The 5000-nt window shown below is 70.9% G+C and overlaps 1 non-coding gene across 1 annotated transcript; it reads right to left on the minus strand.

Annotated features, from left to right (window-relative positions):
• Window positions 1–3997: 3997 nt before the first annotated feature.
• Window positions 3998–4116, minus strand: LOC135977791 (5S ribosomal RNA). Its single transcript, XR_010595235.1, has one exon. It is a non-coding gene; the product is annotated as a 5S ribosomal RNA (ribosomal RNA).
• Window positions 4117–5000: the final 884 nt, after the last annotated feature.

Here is a 5000-nt window from a genome sequence, read left to right on the forward strand (position 1 = left end):
GTGGGAGGGAGGCTTAGCAGTCTTGCCCCGGGCGGTCCGGTGGGGGAGGCTTAGCAGTCGTCATCCGAGGACTCCGGGGGCAGGCTTAATAGTGGTTCCAGGGGAGGCTTAATAGTCGTCCCCCGGGCAGTCCGGGAGAGGCTTAATCGTCATCCCCCGACAGTGTGTGTGTGTGTGTGGGGGGGGAGGCTTAGCAGTCTTCCCCCAGGCTGGGTGGGGGCCTGGCGGGAGGCGTCGCAGTCTTCCCCCGGGCGGTCCGGTGGGGGAGGCTTAGCAGTCGTCATCAGGGCGGTCCGGGGGGTGGGGGGAGGCCTCAGAGTCGTCCCTCGGAGAGCCGGGTCGGCGGCGGTGGCGGGTGTCAGGCTTTACGTCCAGCCTCCGGAGGGTGAGCGTCCTCGGACGGGATGCAGCTGCCGCAGAGAGGCAGCCTCTGAGGCAAGGAGCGGAGCACCGAGGCTGGGGAGAGGGGAGCAGGAGCCGGGGGCTGGGGTGGGTGGGTGGGGGGGGCGTTCAGGACAACCGATCAAGCCCCGGGAAGCGGCTGTCAAATGTTCAAAGTCCCCCCCGGGACAACAGGTCAAGCCCTGGGAGGCGGCTGTCAAATGTTCAAAGTCCCCACCGGGACAACAGGTCAACCCCCGGGAAGCGGCTGTCAAATTTTCAAAGTCCCCGTTCGGCCACCAGGTCAACCCGCTGAATCTACTGGGTTGACCTGGCGGCCGGTTTGCTTTCCGGCCACCAGGTCAACCCATTGGATTCGACGGGTTGACCTGGCGACCGGTTTGCTTTCCGGCCACCAGGTCAACCCATTGGATTCGACGGGTTGACCTGGTGGCCGGTTTGCTTTCCGGACCGGATGTCACCCCACTCCCAGGGCAGCGCGGCAGTGGTGCTGAGGACCGCAGAGGGGGGGCTTAATAGTCGAGAGGGAGCAGGTCCGGGGGAGGCTTAATAGTCGTCCCCCGAGGACTCCGGGGGCCAGGCTTAATAGTCGTCCCCCCGGGCGCTCCAGGGGGAAAGCTTAATAGTCCTCCCCCGAGGATAGGCTTAATAGTCGCCCCCCGGCCAGTCCGGGGGAGGCTTAATAGTCGTTCCAGGGGAGGCTTAATAGTCATCCCCCGGGCAGTCCGCGGGAGGCTTAATAGTCGTCCCCCGAGTGCTCCGGGGGGCAGGCTTAATAGTCGTTCCCCAGGCAGTCTGGGAGAGGCTTAAGAGTCATCCCCCGACAGTGTGGGTGTGGGTGTGGGCGGGGGGGAGGCTTAGCAGTCGTCCCCAGGGCGGTCCGGGGGTGGGGGGAGGCCTCAGAGTCGTCCCTCCGAGAGCCGTGTCGGCGGCGGTGGCGGGTGTCAGGCTTTACGTCCAGCCTCCGGAGGGTGAGCGTCCTCGGACGCGATGCAGCCGCCGCAGAGAGGCAGCCTCCGAGGCAGGGAGCGGAGCACCGAGGCTGGGGAGTGGGGAGCAGGAGCCGGGGGGGAGGTGGGGGGCGTTCAGGACAACAGGTCAACCCCCTGGAAGCGGCTGTCAAATGTTCAACGTCCCCACTCGGCCACCAGGTCAAGCCCCGGGAAGCGGCTGTAAAATTCTCAAAGTCCCCACCGGGACAATAGGTCAAGCCCTGGGAGGCGGCTGTCAAATGTTCAAAGTCCCCACCGGGACAACAGGTCAACCCCCGGGAAGCGGCTGTCAAATTTTCAAAGTCCCCGTTCGGCCACCAGGTCAACCCGCTGAATCTACTGGGTTGACCTGGCGGCCGTTTTGCTTTCCGGCCACCAGGTCAACCCATTGGTTTCGACGGGTTGACCTGGCGGCTGGTTTGCTTTCCGGCCACCAGGTCAACCCATTGGATTCGACGGGTTGACCTGGTGGCCGGTTTGCTTTCCGGCCCGGGTGTCACCCCACTCCGAGGGCAGCACGGCAGTGGTCTTGAGGACCACAGAGGGGGGCTTAATAGTCGAGACGGAGCAGGTCCGGGGGAGGCTTAATAGTCGCCCCCCGGCCAGTCCGGGGGAGGCTTAATAGTCGTCCCCCGAGGACTCCGGGGGCCAGGCTTAATAGTCGTCCCCCCCCGGGCGCTCCAGGGGGGAAAGCTTAATAGTCCTCCCCCGAGGACTCCGGGGGCAGGCTTAACAGTCGTCCGCCCCGGGCGCTCCAGGGGGAAAGCTTAATAGTCCTCCCCCGACAGTGTGTGTGTGTGTGTGTGGGAGGGAGGCTTAGCAGTCTTGCCCCGGGCGGTCCGGTGGGGGAGGCTTAGCAGTCGTCCCCAGGGCGGTCCGGGGGTGGGGGGGGGGGGGAGGCCTCACAGTCGTCCCTCGGAGAGCCGGGTCAGCGGCAGTGGTGGGTTTACGTCCAGCCTCCGGAGGGTGCGCGTCCTCGGAGGCGATGCAGGCGCCGCAGAGAGGCAGCCTCCGAGGCAGGGAGCGGAGCACCGAGGCTGGGGAGAGGGGAGCAGGAGCCGGGGGCTGGGGCTGGGGGTGGGGGGCGTTCAGGACAACCGGTCAAGCCCCGGGAAGCAGCTGTCAAATGTTCCAAGTCCCCACTCGGCCACCAGGTCCACCCCAGTCTAGCAATGGGGTTGACCTGGCTGACGGCCGGTTAGTATCAAGGTAAACTCACCGTCGTCCACAGGAGGGCAGCTCTCAGGCCGGCCGGCTGCGGCTGACTCTGGGGCGGCGCCCGGTCCCGGCAGCGAGGGGCGGGGGGCGCGGAGCGAGACGGGGCTAACCGGGGGGGGGCGCCTCCTGCGACTTTGGGGGCCGCGGGTCGTCAGTGGCGTGCAGGCCGGGCCTCTCCCGGGGGATTCGGGGGGGCGGTCCTGCGGGCCGGGCGCAGGGGGCTCGAGCGAGCCCGGGCCGGTCCGCCCCGGGGCCGGGGTCTCCGCCTGCGGCTCAGGGGGGCGCGGGTCGTCGGGGGAGGAAGCCCGGGGGAGCCGCACACCGGCCCGCCAGGCCAGGCCTGGCCTGGATGGCCGCGGGGGGATTCGGGGCGGTCCCGCGGGCCGGGGGCCGGGCGCAGGGGAGGCGGGGGGGCCGAGCGAGTCCGTCCCGGGCCCGGGGCCTCCCCCTGCGGCTTTGGGGTCCGTGGGTCCCCGCTGGAGGAAGCCACTGGGAGCTGGACACCCGCCGTCCGTCCCGCCAGGCCAGGCCTGGCCTGGGTGGCCGCGGGGGGATTCGGGGCGGTCCCGCGGGCCGGGGGCCGGGCGCAGGGGAGGCGGGGGGGCCGAGCGAGTCGGGCCCGGGCCCGGGGCCTCCCCCTGCGGCTTTGGGGTCCGTGGGTCCCCGCTGGAGGAAGCCGCTGGGCGCTGGACACCCGCCGTCCGTCCCGCCTGGCCAGGCCTGGCCTGGGTGGCCGCGGGGGGATTCGGGGCGGTCCCGCGGGCCGGGGGCCGGGCGCAGGGGAGGCGGGGGGGCCGAGCGAGTCGGGCCCGGGCCCGGGGCCTCCCCCTGCGGCTTTGGGGTCCGTGGGTCCCCGCTGGAGGAAGCCGCTGGGCGCTGGACACCCGCCGTCCGTCCCGCCTGGCCAGGCCTGGCCTGGGTGGCCGCGGGGGGATTCGGGGCGGTCCCGCGGGCCGGCGGCCGGGCGCAGGGGGTCCGAGCGAGTCCGTCCCGGGCCCGGGGCCTCCCCCTGCGGCTTTGGGGTCCGTGGGTCCCCGCTGGAGGAAGCCGCTGGGCGCTGGACACCCGCCGTCCGTCCCGCCTGGCCAGGCCTGGCCTGGGTGGCCGCGGGGGGGGATTCGGGGCGGACCTGCGGGCCGGCGGCCGGGAGGGTCCGGGCCAGTCCGCCCCATGCCCGGGGTCTCCCCCAGCGGCTTCGGTGGCCCCGGGGGGGGTCCTCCGCGGAGGAAGCCGGGTGGGTGGGGAGCCGGACCCCAGGCGCCCAGACCCGTGACCTGCGGCCGCGACCTCCGACTCGGCAGGAGCGACGAGGGGCTTTCCGGCCCGTCCCCCCCTCTCCTTCCCCCCCAGAAAAGGAGAGAGAGCTGACTCGGACCGGGAAAAGCTGCCTACGGCACCTGGGATTCCCAGGCGGTCACCCATCCAAGTACTAGCCAGGCCCGGGACGGTTTACCTTCCGAGATCGGACGGGATCGGGGGCGTTCGGTCCGGTATGGCCGTAGGCACCCGGCCCCGCGCCTCCTCGCCCGCTTTCCCCTGCCGACGCCCGGGCCTGCCGCACGGTGAGCCCCGGTCGGACTGCCCCCCCCCCTGCGGCAGGGCCCCCGTCTCTCGCGGGCCCGGTCCTTTTTTCCTTTTCGAGCTCCGGGGCCCGGGCTGGCCGCCAGAGCCCCTCCGCCCGCCCTCCCCGGCGTCGGGGAAAATACTGTCCCGGACTTCCAGTGCGCCCGATCCTGTCAGCCGGGGGGTGGGGAGGGGCAGTCCCTCGCTGCGGCCGGGGAGGGTGAGCCCAGGGCGGCTTGCCTGCCGTGCGAGGCCCCTCTCGGCCACCAGGTCAACCCCGAGTCGAAAGGGCTGAAAAATTTTCAGAGTCCCCTCCCGGGCACCAGGTCAACCCGTGGAATCGGACGGGTTCACCTGCTGGCCGGTTCGCTTCCCGGGCACCAGGTCAACCCGTGGAATCGAAAGGGTTCATCTGCTGGCCGGTTCGCTTTCCGGCCACCAGGTCAACCCCTAGGTTTTAAGGGGGGGGACGCCCGGTGGCCTCTTTCCCGTCCGGTCACCAGGTCAACCCGGATCTCCCTCCTTCCCTGGGCGCCCCCTCCTCGGAGGCGTCAGGTTCCAGTCTTTTTTCCAGACTTCCAGGGGCCCGATCCAGTCGGCCGGGAGGCAGTCCCTCGCTGCGGCCGGGGAGGGTGAGCCCAGGGCGGCCTGGTCCATGTCTCTAGTGGGCCCGATCCTTTTTTTTTTTTCGAGCTCCGGGGCCAGGCCCGCCCGGGCAGCCCTCCTCGGAGGCGTGGGGCGATTTCCCCCCCCCACCCCCAGACTTCCAGGGGCCCGATCCTGTCGGCCGGGAGGCAGTCCCTCGCTGCGGCCGGGGAGGGTCAG

Source organism: Chrysemys picta, unplaced genomic scaffold (assembly GCF_011386835.1).
Source record: "Chrysemys picta bellii isolate R12L10 unplaced genomic scaffold, ASM1138683v2 scaf36, whole genome shotgun sequence".
Lineage (NCBI taxonomy): Eukaryota > Metazoa > Chordata > Testudines > Emydidae > Chrysemys > Chrysemys picta.